General features: G+C 31.0%; 5 pseudogenes across 1 annotated transcript; 1 reads left to right on the top strand and 4 right to left on the bottom strand.

Moving 5' to 3' along the window:
• Positions 1 to 2,342: 2,342 nt before the first annotated feature.
• On the bottom strand, positions 2,343 to 2,576 carry LOC149387703 (transcription factor RADIALIS pseudogene; annotated as a pseudogene).
• Positions 2,577 to 3,530: 954 nt separating this feature from the next.
• Positions 3,531 to 6,841, bottom strand: LOC149387704 (transcription factor RADIALIS pseudogene; annotated as a pseudogene).
• Positions 6,842 to 7,799: 958 nt separating this feature from the next.
• Positions 7,800 to 8,033, bottom strand: LOC149387705 (transcription factor RADIALIS pseudogene; annotated as a pseudogene).
• Positions 8,034 to 8,916: 883 nt separating this feature from the next.
• LOC149387706 (protein RADIALIS-like 4 pseudogene) lies at positions 8,917 to 9,252 on the bottom strand (annotated as a pseudogene).
• Positions 9,253 to 14,606: 5,354 nt separating this feature from the next.
• LOC149387707 (cytochrome c biogenesis protein CCS1, chloroplastic pseudogene) lies at positions 14,607 to 15,712 on the top strand (annotated as a pseudogene). The gene is made up of 4 exons (XR_016300990.1): positions 14,607 to 14,645; positions 14,737 to 15,011; positions 15,327 to 15,548; positions 15,641 to 15,712. The product of XR_016300990.1 is annotated as a cytochrome c biogenesis protein CCS1, chloroplastic pseudogene (transcript).
• Positions 15,713 to 15,724: the final 12 nt, after the last annotated feature.

Raw genomic sequence — 15,724 nt, forward strand, 5'->3', positions numbered from 1 at the left:
CTTCTTCTTTTTGTATTCGTCTTCACCATCGAGATTTTGTTCTTCTTTTCATTTACTTTTATCTTTTGGATAGTTTATCTCTCTGCCTCTCTACCGCTCTCTCTCTCTCTCTCTTCTCTCTCTCTTACCTTGAGCGGTTCTAATCACTAATGTGACCCTAAAGCAAGAAACCCTTTAAATAACACCTCATTTCTTTTTCAATCGGATTGAAGACACGTTGCTTTCTTCATTTACTTTGGTTTTCTATTTTTTTTTTTAATTGAACTTGGCCTTTGTTATTATGGCGGTTATGTTTATGTTTGGGCTCTCTAACTGGGCTTCTATTTTCATTTAATTACGTTTGTGTATTTCCATATAATTAGTATATGAAAATTAATAATAAATAATTTAAAAGGATCAAATCAAACAACATACCTTGGAAGGCATATCCATATAGCTTCTACAAATATGTTTGTAAAACAATTATTTGTTAACGTATTAAATTCTTACAAAATGACAATTTAAAATCTAGAATACAACCAATTTACTTATTCTCAAAATTTATATATTATGTTTGTAAAACAGTTCTTTATTAATTAACATATTAAATGTTTAGTAAATGACAATTTACAATCTATAATACAATCAATTTATTTATTCTGGAAATTTTACTATGTTAGTTAGCTTGAAAATATTCACAATTAACAATATACGAAATTTTCTTTTAACACATAATATTAACAATATTTTTTAATTTTTGAATATATGTATATAAAAATTTCAGAAAATGGTGACCCCTATTAAAGAATTGAAGGCAAAGCAAAGATGCAATTTTATCCGAGTAAGAATTTGTAGAATATTAATATGCAGCTCGAATAATTCACAAAAACGCGCCTCATCCAGGTATTTCATATTTTTACTTTATATGCAAAAAAATTATCATTCGCATTTTAATTGTCAAAATTAATTTGTTTTCTTTAATTTTTTTTATGCAGTGACAAAGAAATCAACAAAAAAGGGAAACTGAATGATGATTAATTTCAAAATATGTGTTTCACCTTTTATAAATATTTTGAATTAACACCACAAACAATTTATGGGCTGTAATAATTTTTTTATTTTTGTGCAACTTTTATTTTGATTTTTTGGTGTATGTATATGATATGTCACTAATGTAATATGAACTAAAACTAATCTTATATTATTAATTTACATGCCAAAAACTTTATTGTGTTATTTTGAATAAGTCATATTCATAAAAAAGAACGTTATCAATTATTTGATAACAATAATCTAAGGAACCCAAATTTTTCATAAAAAGAATGTTATCAATTATTTGATAACTCATTAACAATAAAATATATATATATATATATATATATATATATATACATGGATATATATATATATATATATATATATATATAAGAACGGGAATAGGGAATAGTGAAAAGGAAAAAAGAGTTTCAAAGAGGATATTAGAACTTTGTCTAAGTGTGAGTGATGGTTTGAATGAAAAATAAAATAATGCAAGGCTTGCTTTTTATAAGGGGAAAAGAGTAATGGGTGAGGTGGGATGTGGCTAGTTGTCACGGATGTGCCTTGTTAAATTTTTATGACATTTGAAAAAAAAATGACGGCAAAAATGCTCAAAGTTTGCTATAATCGATATTTATACTCATTTTTTTCTTGGGCAAAAATACCCGATGTTAATTTAGTTACGTATAAATACTTTTGCCATTAAAATTTATGTTTGAACATAACGGTGAAAGTAGTTACGGCGCTACTAAATAGTAACATGTGGTATTTTTGTAACAAAAAAGAAAAGAATTAGTATATAAGTAGTGTTTGGTCTAAACATTTAATATTTTTGCCGCTATTATTAGTTATTTGTCTCCTTATTAGGAACCACAAATTTTGACGAAGCTATTTCCTATAAAAATAAATATAAATAAAGATTAATAAATGAAATTTCTTTAATAATTGAACAAGTAAATAAATGCATCGGTAATTATTATTTTTAAATAGAATATTCAAAGGATGAGCATTTTTGGATAAATTCTATACGATGCTTGTAACATAATTAAATAACATCGGAAAATCCAAACGGTTAATAAATATCATTAAATGAATGGGCATATTATGATAAATAAGTTATGGCATCAACCAACTATAGGAGTTAGTGCTGATTGAGCCATTAGTAAGCTTTGAATTTGGGAAGCACTATCGTGAGACAAAAATATGGGCTTGTTATTTAGATGGGAAAACGTAGTTGTAAATCGTTTGACTAGAAAAAAAAAAAAAAAAAAAAGAAAAAAAAAGAGAACTCTTATATTTGACAACCATGCATGGTATACCTCTTTTTACCACCCACCGGTGGTCTTGTACTTTGGGAGCGGAATTTGGTTGGACTCGATAAACTTAATATCTTCGACGACGAGCTCATAGTGCACCTTAACCTCATCGGCAGTTTTCCCGCCAACGGCTCTTGCAACCTTGACCCAACGGTCAGGGGTTTCCTTGTCGAACAAGGCAAGAGCACGCTCGAAGGCCTTGTTTTGCTTGTCGGTCCATGACGGCATTGTGGAGGAAGCCATATGTGTTTTGAGCTTGTGAGAAATGGGAAGAAGATAATAAGAACGGGAATAGTGAAAAGGAAAAAGGAGTTTCAAAGAGGATATTAGAACTTTGTCGAAGTGTGAGTGATGGTTTGAATGAAAAATAAAAGAATGCAAGGCTTGCTTTTTATAAGGGGAAAAGAGTGAGGGGTGAGGTGCGATGTGGCTAGTTGTCACGGATGTGCCTTGTTAAATTTTTATGACATTAAAAAAAAATGACGACAAAAATGCTCAAAGTTTGCTATAATCGATATTTATACTCATTTTTTTTCTTGGGCAAAAATACCCGATGTTAATTTAGTTACGTATAAATACTTTTGTCATTAAAATTTATGTTTGAACTTAACGGTGCAAGTAGTTACGGCGCTACTAAATAGTAACATGTGGTATTTTTGTAAAAAAAAGGAATTAGTATATAAGTAGTGTTTGATCTAAACATTTAATATTTTTGCCGCTATTATTAGTTATTTGTCTCCTTATTAGGAACCACAAATTTTGACGAAGCTATTTCCTATAAAAATAAATATAAATAAAGATTAATAAGTGAAATTTCTTTAATAATTGAACAAGTAAATAAATGCATCGGTAATTATTATTTTTAAATAGAATATTCAAATGATGAGCATTTTTGGATAAATTCGATACGATGCTTGTAACATAATTAAATAACATCGGAAAATCCAAACGGTTAATAAATATCATTAAATGAATAAGCATATTATGATAAATAAGTTATGGCATCAACCAACTATAGGAGTTAGTGCTGATTGAGCCATTAGTAAGCTTTGGATTTGGTAAGCACTATCGTGGGACAAAAATTTGGGCTTGTTATTTAGATGGGAAAAAGTAGTTGTAAATCGTTTGACTAGAAAAAAAAAAGAAAAAAAAAAAGAGAACTCTTATATTTGACAACCATGCATGGTATACCTCTTTTTACCACCCACCGGTGGTCTTGTACTTTGGGAGCGGAATTTGGTTGGACTCGATAAACTTAATATCTTCGACGACGAGCTCATAGTGCACCTTAACCTTGTGACGACCCGACTTTTCGGACCGTCTTACTTTACTTACTTCTTTTACTTATCCAAAAATTATGTATAAAAAAATATGAGATTTTTTTTCTATCATATAATACTCTTACAAAATCGTAATCTGGAAATTCGCGGATTATATTTTTTTTTTCGAATACATATATTCTCAAATACCATAAAGCAATAAAATCACACTAGTCCTTATCAAAATAACTTGGTCGAAAGTATAACAAATAAATTAATAAAAACTAAACTTTAAGCTTTGATCATGGTAAATCTTTGACTTGAAAATATTTTAACCTTTACTTGAAAACTAGTATTTTAATACCAACTTAATAGAAAATAAATTATAATAAATTTGTTAATCAAGCTAGGGATAAAATGATACAAAACTATAACATACTACTTAATCTATATTAAAACTTTATTTTAGAAATTATATTAAATCTAATTTATCTTATGCTTAGCGGAAGTCTTTCTTACGTAGTTGCAACCATAACCCGACCCTTTTGCTATCGATGCCGCTGGTCCATACTCATCACTTAGCAGTAAGTTGTTTACCTACAGCACATACGTAAAATTTTCGTGGAAATGAGCTATCGCTCAGCGAGAACAATATAAAACTCACAAAACAAGATGAGTGATGCAATGCATGAACCGGTTATTAATATTTTCATTCTAAAGATGAAATGGTCTTTCTTAACATAAATCTTATCATATTTTATTCGGGGCTCCCCTAGAGTAGTCGTACCAATTTCAGTGTACACTTTGGAAACAAAGATATGGGGTTGCAAGGTCCCATACTTTGCTCCATCCTATGAACTTATAACATATGAGAAATTTCTCCATTTGGGCCCGTAAGTCGGCTCGGGAAATTCTCATTGTAGACCTCCGTAACTCGAGGCGGTACGACTCTCTTACTTATCTTTTCACTTTATTATTTAGGTGACATGCAAATATGACATGTAATATAGATAATCATCATACATAACATCAGACGTGACATGATTTTAACTTAAAAAAAAATAACATGACATAGCTTACCAATGCATATGAAACAAAACATAGGTCAACAAGAAAACGTTAACTAGCTTCTCATACATCATACATAAATTTACTTAGCATAAAGACATGTGCAAACATCAACATACATAATGTCATATAAATTTAAAAACATGTCATTATTACTCCATCATCATCATTTATCATAACATAACATATCATAAGCTAAAAGTCATAAACGTAGACATGTAATCATCGCATAATATATAACAACTCATAAATCATATCATCGTACTTAAGCATATCATAACATGTATCACGTGGCTTATAACTATTAACAAAACCACATAATACTATCAAACAACCACGTCATGGATCACAAAACTCATCATAATTTTATTTAAAACTAATATGTGCTGTAGTGAGATTGTTCTCACCTGGGGATTGAAATTACGATCTTTGATCGTGAACCACTTAAATGCTCTACTCGGTTCAAAACCTAATAGGAAAGATTAATAATTAGGATATCACTTAATACTCACTAAAAATACTATTATGGACGGGAAAAGGTTTACGGAAAAAAATTCAGAACTCATCGCTAAGTAAAATTACTAAAAAAAAAACCCATAGCCATGAAATCTCGGGAAAATAAAATCGTTGAGATAAAATCTGAGAAAATTACATAACCTAGAAAAAAATATCGTGAACGTTTTCTTCTCAAGTGACATGACCAAAATCGATCTTAAATCATCAAAAACAAATAAAAAGACATAAAGAGGAAATACTAGTTTTATTAAAAATTGGGACAGATTTGCACATGTATCGGAATAACACTCATACGCATAAACATTTTGGTCTAAAAATTCATCAAACTTTTATCCTACAAACAAGACACATAAATATACGTTGTATAAAAATTTCAATCCAAAATCCTTTCTGTAGCTATTTTAAAAAAATTCCATAGCTACGCTGATTTAAACATGATCTTTTGTCTAGATGCTGATCGTAAATTATTTTTAAAATAAAAGTTATTTATCTAAAAATCTTGAATTTTTATACACGTTTCAAAAACATGTTAATATTCGGGAATAAAAAATATCAGATCAAAAATACTTTCGTAGCTAATTGAAAATCATACGATTTCAATTTCCTATAAAGTCTTGCAAATCAGAAAAATAAATTAACGATTATTGCTCATACGAAGAATAATTAAAGTAATAAAAGAAAACTGATGAAAAGACACGCTACATAGAGAAAGAAAAATACCTGCGAAAGAGTTGAAAGAAAAGCTTCATAATGTTTTATAGATCCCAACGTTTGATAGGAATTTTTTTTTTTAAAGAGGCTATGGTCTAAGCTTCTTTTGTTTTGCGCAGAGAAGAAGGAAAATGGAGTTTGGGAGAGGTATGGAACTGAGAGAAAATGATATTATGCACGTCCAATATGAGAGTAGCATTTCCAAATTAATAATTATTAACCTTTCACAAAAGCTAAAAGTTAATGCCATTAACTCCCCACTTTAATTCTTTTAAAAGTAAACGTTGCTACGTATATATACTTAATGAATATATCCGGACACACATATACTTATATATAAATCCGTATACACTAACGTCATATTGCTATAAATTTGTATAATTCACATTACCACTATTTTTATTGAGATTTGATTACAGATCTCTTTCTTTATGTGTATCTGAGTCAACACATATAAAGAGCTTTTGTCTTAACTCAAAAGAATATCATATATTTATTTCTTTTTTTTTCAAAACATTCTGAGAGTACAATATATATATATATATATATATATATATATATATGTATATGTAGATATACTAATATGTATGTATAATTTATACATTCCCTAGAAAACTCTTCAACGTGTATACATATATATTTAAGACGTTCTTACTATATTTTGGAAACAATATCTTAAATAATAAAATGGATTATACCATACTGAATAAATAATGCATACTAACACGTAAAGATATAACTAAAAAGAAAAAAAATCACATCACCAAAATTAAATCTTTAATGATGAATTTTTTTTTTTTTTGGGATTTCACAAACCTCATCGGCAGTTTTCCCGCCAACGGCTCTTGCAACCTTGACCCAACGGTCAGGGGTTTCCTTGTCGAACAAGGCAAGAACACGCTCGAAGGCTTTGTTTTGCGTGTCGGTCCATGACGGCATTGTGGAGGAAGCCATATGTGTTTTGAGCTTGTGAGAAATGGGAAGAAGATAATAAGAACGGGAATAGTGAAAAAGAAAAAGGTGTTTCAAAGAGGATATTAGAACTTTGTCGAAGTGTGAGTGATGGTTTGAATGAAAAATAAAAGAATGCAAGGCTTGCTTTTTATAAGGGGAAAAGAGTGAGGGGTGAGGTGCGATGTGGCTAGTTGTCACGGATGTGCCTTGTTAAATTTTTATGACATTAAAAAAAAAATGACGACAAAAATGCTCAAAGTTTGCTATAATCGATATTTATACTCATTTTTTTTCTTGGGCAAAAATACCCGATGATAATTTAGTTACGTATATAAATACTTTTGTCATTAAAATTTATGTTTGAACTTAACGGTGCAAGTAGTTACGGCGCTACTAAATAGTAACATGTGGTATTTTTGTAAAAAAAAAGGAATTAGTATATAAGTAGTGTTTGATCTAAACATTTAATATTTTTGCCGCTATTATTAGTTATTTGTCTCCTTATTAGGAACCACAAATTTTGACGAAGCTATTTCCTATAAAAATAAATATAAATAAAGATTAATAAGTGAAATTTCTTTAATAATTGAACAAGTAAATAAATGCATCGGTAATTATTATTTTTAAATAGAATATTCAAAGGATGAGCATTTTTGGATAAATTCTATACGATGCTTGTAACATAATTAAATAACATCGGAAAATCCAAACGGTTAATAAATATCATTAAATGAATGAGCATATTATGATAAATAAGTTATGGCATCAACCAACTATAGGAGTTAGTGCTGATTGAGCCATTAGTAAGCTTTGGATTTGGTAAGCACTATCGTGGGACAAAAATTTGGGCTTGTTATTTAGATGGGAAAAAGTAGTTGTAAATCGTTTGACTAGAAAAAAAAAAAAGAAAAAAAAAGAGAACTCTTATATTTGACAACCATGCATGGTATACCTCTTTTTACCACCCACCAGTGGTCTTGTACTTTGGGAGCGGAATTTGGTTGGACTCGATAAACTTAATATCTTCGACGAGGAGCTCAAAATGCACCTTAACCTCATCGGCAGTTTTCCCGCCAACGGCGTTTGCAACCTTGACCCAACGGTCAGGGGTTTCCTTGTCGAACAAGACAAGAGCACGCTCGAAGGCCTTGTTTTGCTTGTCGGTCCATGACGGCATTGTGGAGGAAGCCATTTGTGTTTTGAGCTTGAGAGAGATGGGAAGATATATATATATATATATATATATATATATATATATATAATATAAGAACGGGAATAGTGTAATTGAAAAAAGAGCTTCAAAGAGGATATTAGAACTTTGTCGAAGTGTGAGTGATGGTTTGAATGAAAAATAAAAGAATACAAGGCTTGGTTTTTATAAGGGGAAAAGAGTGACGTGAGATGTGGCTAGTTGTCACGGATGTGCCTTGTTAAATTTTTATGACATTTGAAAAAAAAATGACGACAAAAATGCTCAAAGTTTGCTATAATCGATATTTATACTCATTTTTTTTCTTGGGCAAAAATACCCGATGTTAATTTAGTTACGTATAAATACTTTTGTCATTAAAATTTATGTTTGAACTTAACGGTGCAAGTAGTTACGGCGCTACTAAATAGTAACATGTGGTATTTTTGTAAAAAAAAGGAATTAGTATATAAGTAGTGTTTGATCTAAACATTTAATATTTTTGCCGCTATTATTAGTTATTTGTCTCCTTATTAGGAACCACAAATTTTGACGAAGCTATTTCCTATAAAAATAAATATAAATAAAGATTAATAAGTGAACTTTCTTTAATAATTGAACAAGTAAATAAATGCATCGGTAATTATTATTTTTAAATAGAATATTCAAAGGATGAGCATTTTTGGATAAATTCTATACGATGCTTGTAACATAATTAAATAACATCGGAAAATCCAAACGGTTAATAAATATCATTAAATGAATGAGCATATTATGATAAATAAGTTATAACATCAACCAAGTATAGGAGTTAGTGCTGATTGAGCCATTAGTAAGCTTTGGATTTGGTAAGCACTATCGTGGGACAAAAATTTGGGCTTGTTATTTAGATGGGAAAAAGTAGTTGTAAATCGTTTGACTAGAAAAAAAAAAAAGAAAAAAAAAAGAGAACTCTTATATTTGACAACCATGCATGGTATACCTCTTTGTACCACCCACCGGTGGTCTTGTACTTTGGGAGCGGAATTTGGTTGGACTCGATAAACTTAATATCTTCGACGAGGAGCTCAAAATGCACCTTAACCTCATCGGCAGTTTTCCCGCCAACGGCGTTTGCAACCTTGACCCAACGGTCAGGGGTTTCCTTGTCGAACAAGACAAGAGCACGCTCGAAGGCCTTGTTTTGCTTGTCGGTCCATGACGGCATTGTGGAGGAAGCCATTTGTGTTTTGAGCTTGAGAGAGATGGGAAGATATATATATATATATATATATATATATATATATATATATATATATATATATAAGAACGGGAATAGTGTAATTGAAAAAAGAGCTTCAAAGAGGATATTAGAACTTTGTCGAAGTGTGAGTGATGGTTTGAATGAAAAATAAAAGAATACAAGGCTTGGTTTTTATAAGGGGAAAAGAGTGAGGTGGGATGTGGCTAGTTGTCACGGATGTGCCTTGTTAAATTTTTATGACATTTGAAAAAATAAAATGGCGGCAAAACTGCTCAAATACTCTAATCGATATTTATACTCATTTTTTTCTTGGGCAAAAATATCTCGTGTTACAAATTTAGTTATGTATTAATACTTTCGCTGTTAAAATTTATGTTTGAACTTAACAGTGCAAATAGTTACAGCGTTACTAAATAGTAACATGTGGTATTTTTGCAAAAAAAAAATGAGTATATAGGTAGTGTTTTGTCTAAAGTTTAATATTATTAGTTATTTGTCTCCTTAGGAACCACATTTCCCTGGGGTGTTTATGAGTTGAAAGGGGGAAGAGGGATATTTTATCTCTTTATTTTATTTTTTATTATTAGCATGAAAGCACGTACGTATAGTTAAGGATTAAGAAACGCTGTCTTGATCATTTTTCCATACTTGCAAAATAAAATAGGAAATAGTATAAGCATGTTCACGTTTTAGCATGCTTCCATTTTTTTTCACTGTTATTTGGACTCTTCTTTAATTGTGAACTATACCAGTTTATTTCTCTCTAACGAAACAAAACTACGTTTTGGCATATTAATTGTATATGATTATCTGTTGATGCAAACAAAAAAAATTAAAATTAAAATTAAAATGATAAATAATCAGGTAGTAAAAACATGAATGTAAAAATGGAATAAAAATAATACTTCATTGATATTGATCAAGAAAGGAATGATATATGAGAGGTTGAGCACATCCCAACTAGGTTGACACTCACTTAACTCTCAACATTTAACATTCAGTTTGTATTTACAATTACAACCATATATCCAATGGAATGGAAACAAACAACACAAAAAAATAATTAGCTAACTAATGAGGGAAAAAGAGCTGGTGGACCTTGGCGTTCTCGGCTTTCTTGTTCTTGAGAACCTTTGCGACCCTTTCCTTCACAGTCGTGCCTGTCTTTATCGTCTTTTTGGCTCCGCGAAGCTTTTCCAAGAGCACCTTCATTCTCTTCCCGGGTCGTTCTTGCCCTCTCATCGCCGTTGACTTGTTCTTCGCCTTATCCTCTGCATCGCAATGCTTTTTCCACAGCAACATCTTCTTCATACACTTCCCGCCTCCCACTCATCTTGGCGTTGACTTCTCATCCTCGTCAGGGTTGCTTGTAACACAAGAATACTCGGCTGAAATCGACGAAAACTCTTCGCTCAACAACAGGTCGTGTTCGTCCCGAACGCTCTTCTTGAACTCGTCGCTGAAGAGGAACTCCTCGTCCAACGCTGGAAAATCACTCCACAAATCATCCATCGCACCACAGCTATTAACGAACTAGGATCAATATGCAATCGATATTCTCCAAAATTAATCGAGAATTAGGGTTTAACTTGCTAGCTTACGAGTTAAACACTAATGCGGCAATATTTAGGGTTTTGTATTCGGGTTGATTATAATCATGTATCGCAGTAAATGCGGGTAAATTAATTAAGGAATTGCTTACGTACGTTGAATGATCGAGTCTATCTCTTCGCCGCTGAATGATCGACTTTCGTTGCTCACTTTCCTTGATTACCTTCAAGAAATCACTATTAGGGCTGATTAGTCAAGACTATATATGAGAGCAAATCAAGTAAGTTAAGTCGGTGGCAGAGTATAATTAATATGCAGCTCCTAATCCAACTTCTCGTTGCTCATTTCTCGCCACATGATATGATAATAAAATAATATTTTAACCAAATACATAATAAGACAATACGATATAAATATTAACCGTCCTATTAATGGAATAGTTTATAAATTATACATTTATTAAGAAGCCTCAGTATATCTTATGTGATTAATTTACTTTAGCCTATACCTATACATTATAGAATAAATTTAAATCTTACTTATCTTTATCTTTATCAAATTTAAAAATAATATGGCGAACTGTATCACAGATAATTATTGATAACCAGCTTAATCACATATTGCTATATGAGATACTGAAGTGAATAATGTATTTGAAATTCGCACCGAAACAATCATTTCATAGGAGAATCAGTTCAGTAACCCAATAGTCAATTATATTTTAGAAAATAATCAAAATTTTATTTTATTAAAAAAAATAGTTCACCAGGTCGAAATTAATTCATTAACCAAGTACGTTAATTTAATTTATTTAGGAAAATAGTCCACCAAATCAAAGTAAATTAAATTGACCTAACCAGTTAATTAATTTACTTCGACCTGGTGGACTATTTTCTTCATAAAATGACATTTTTGCTAAAATCTTAAACGAAATTAGAGAATTGACTAGTTACAATAAATTATTCGTCATTTCATTAAGATATTATTATAAGAATTTTTTTGAAAATATATTAGGAATAAATATTACAAAAATTCGTTATATATTTCTTTTATTATTATCTATTACACGTTGAATTTAAATATTAGAATACGAATAATCCAAATAAGGGTACTAAATAATGTATGATACGATACTAGAAAAATGCGGCAAAGTTGCTTCGTTATTTTTGGATATAGGTAATAGTAAACGGTTCCCATTCGACAAAGTAGTAGGAATAACCATCTTAAAACTAATTTACAGAGAACCCGTGACTGTTATAACATCTTGTTAGTTATCATTAAGTTTCAATGCAGAATCCTACGAAGCAGTAAATCATAACCCTTATAAAACCTTGTTTGTTATCATTCAGTTTGAAAGAGTTTATGCATAAGAAAGTAGTTGCCAATTATAGATTGTTGGGCTCATCATAAACCTATGATACATATCCCTTATAAAGTTGTGATGACATTGTACTTATTCTTCAAAGGCACAGGTTTGAAGCTTTAATGACTTAAACCAGAGAATTTCGCACTTCTCGACGACAAAGCTTGTTCGAGTGTCGTTCATGACCACTCAAATCTTAGTCAATAAACATTCTTATAAAATTCTTTTTTGATCTAATACACTACTAAGATTCAAAATTTATTTTCCAAAGTGCTCGTTGTCAATTGAGGCTTTGAGCTCCATGATGAAGATGACACTCAAACTATTTGTTGCGATTGTCGATCTTTCATGGCAATGACAGCAGCAAAGTACTAATGATGAAGAGTAGCACAATGAAAATATTTTAGAGTATTGTTTTGATGTTTTGATTTTTTTTATTTTTTTATACCTAATCTTTTCCCTTCGTAAAGTTTTAGGTTCCAGACGCTCTATTTTGCAAGGTTTAAAATTTTGAGAAATTGAATGAAAATTGCATAGAAATTGCAGTAACTTGAGAAGTCCGGCAAGTTTACGACCACTTGTGCGTTTTGCCATTTGTGTCAAAGATATTGCGTCGAAATTTTCATGTCGTTGGATCCATTAATGTCGTTTAACCTATGGTATAAAACACAAAAAATTGTGTCATTTCCGTCACATTCCACTCCGCAATTTCGATCCCGTTGCCCAAAATCCAATCAAGCTAGTGCCAATTCAACAATATTTCGGAAAATTGTGTGCAAACTGCATTAAAATTGTGTTTATTTGTGTTTTTCAGCATATATATATATATATATTATAATTTTAATGTTTTTAATTTTTTTATTAGATGTTGTTTGTACTTGTTTCATGGTGAACATTGTTTTAATATTTTTTGAGAAGTTACAAATTTTAAATTGATGTTAATTAGAATTTAATTGTTAGGAAATCGTAGTTATATATATATATACACATATATATATACACACACACACATATATATATATATATATATATATTTGTAAACAAGTATTCGGAAATATGAAAAATGATAACATGATAGTGAATTTCATTTTTGGGGTAGTACGTGATATTATAATATGCTTAAACTTATTATGTGTGTTTTTTATATTCTGCTTGATTTTGATATTTTTTTTAACTTATTATGTGTGTTTATTATATGTATTTGACTTTGAAGTTTGAACTTATTATGATTGTGTATTATGTGTATTTGTAATTGAAACTTATAATGTACGTTTAGAACTTATATGTGCATGAAACTTATTTTTTATATTTGAAATTGTATTATTTCCGTCGCAATTTTCGTGTTTTACCGCAATTTACGTCAACATATTTTTTTCAAATTTCCACATTATTTTCGTCGCAATTTTCATCAGCCACATCAGTTTTCGTTTTTTGGACCATCGGCAACCAGCATTTCAAACATTGCTATTCTATACTAAAACGTTTCATTTATTAGTATAAATCTTAAATTTAAAAATTTAAAAATACATGTATTGTGTATATATATTTAACATATTCAACAACAATATTTCCGTTCAATATCCAATCGATATTTCAGTTTTCCATGAAAAACGACATTTAGAAAGGGTAAATAGTTGCCCATTTTCATAATTTTTCTATTCGATTTTCTGTCAAGATGTCGATTTTTTCGTAAATCATGAAGTTCAGAACGACATAAAAAAGGAATTTGAAACTTTGGCTAAAAGTACAATAAAGAAAAGAGGTAATATTTAAATAAAGAAACATGCGACTACTCGGTATAAATTGCAAACCCTTTACAGTCACAGTTAAATCTTAAATTATTATATATATATAAAGCAAAACCCGGATTTCACTGTTCATAATACAGTGACCGGGATTTTCTCCTAATATTTTCCTAAAATGCCTATTTAAGTTTTAAAATTACATTATTCATTCTACAGTGAACAAACAGATAAAAATATCTTTTGATTGATAAAACAATTACAATTTGTAAAGAAGATGACGTCTCTCTCTCACAATTATACCCAACTTTTTTTTTCAAAATTATATAAATGCCGTAAATATTATGACAGCTGCTCAGATTACAGAATTGCCATTTATAACATCAGACCAAGAATATTCTAGATATACGATATTTTGCAGTGTATACACTTTCAAGGTTGGTTGTGAAATTACATGCATGTCACCATGATTGAATACATAAAACTCTGAAAGTTAAGTAAATTATAAAAATGCCACTCAAGCTATAAGATACAAAGCTCTAGAAATTTCTGGAAAAGCCATTGAATAAAAAAAAAAAAAAAAAAAAAAAATCCTAGATATCTCTAGATACGGGATATTTCATATTCTGGCTGATTTCTATTTGACGTTACCAAATTCTTTGCCGAGAGCCTCCATACGAGATTTAGGCGTCATTCTCATGGGGTCCGGATACGAGGTTTTATTCAAATAGATTTTCACCTTTTTTCATTTACCAATCCCATTAATCGACCTGGATGATAAAACAGAAAGTCTTTTACACTATACAGGTATTTGTGAAGGGGCCGTGTTTGTACGCGTTCAAAGGACTTTCGGGTCGGTTTGCTCCGATCGGAGTGCACTTAGCGATGATCCTCATAATGGCGGGCGGTAGTCTGACCGCCTATCTGGGAGCTTCAAAGGCTCGGTGGACGTGCCTCAGGGACTCAATTTCTTCATGGGAGACGTGTTGGGCCCGACCGGATTTCTCTCCAGTCCTAACGACGCTTTCAACACCGAAGTCCACGTCAACAGATTCTACATGGATTACTTCCCCACTGGAGAGGTTGGTAATAGATTTATGTTGTATACGAAAATTGCTTCAATAGGGTTAAGAAACAAGAGATTTCTTGGTAACCAAGCAAAGAAACACGGATCGAACTTAGTTCAACGAGAGTTAGAAAGAAGAAGATAAACAATTTAACGCGAGACTAATTCTTGTGTACGCTATTTATAACATCAGTGCACATAAGATAACTTGAATCCTAAGCTAATTACTGCTATCATCCAACAACTTAATCATAGATTCTCTTTGTCAATAACTAAATAAATAATTTGACTTTGATCTGTGTACCCTTTTTCTTTTTCATTCATGTACCAGGTTTCGCAGTTTTACACCGACCTTTCTCTGTTTGATCTCAACGGTAAGGAGGTACTAAGGAAAACGATCAGCGTGAACAACCCTCTAAGGTACGCTGGGATCACCATATACCAGACCGATTGGAGTATTTCGGCGCTACAGATAGTTGAGGATGATCAAGGACCGTTCAACTTGGCCGTAGCACCGCTCAAGATAAACGGAGGCAAGAAGCTCTATGGGAATGTAAGTTTACATGTTTCTCTCGCTGCTAAAAAAAAAGTTAAGAAAAATACCAAGTTTTTTTTAAGTAATCGTACTTGTTTTGTGCCACTCAGATCAATGCTTTTACGCGATCTACAATCCGTAGTGTTGTACGACCAGGACGGAAATTTCGTCGGGATTCGTAGACCAAATTCCAG

This window comes from Urtica dioica, chromosome 8, assembly GCF_054948205.1.
Source record: "Urtica dioica subsp. dioica isolate 48M chromosome 8, U.dioica_male_clone48M_v1_H2, whole genome shotgun sequence".
In the NCBI taxonomy this organism is placed as follows: Eukaryota; Viridiplantae; Streptophyta; class Magnoliopsida; order Rosales; family Urticaceae; genus Urtica; species Urtica dioica.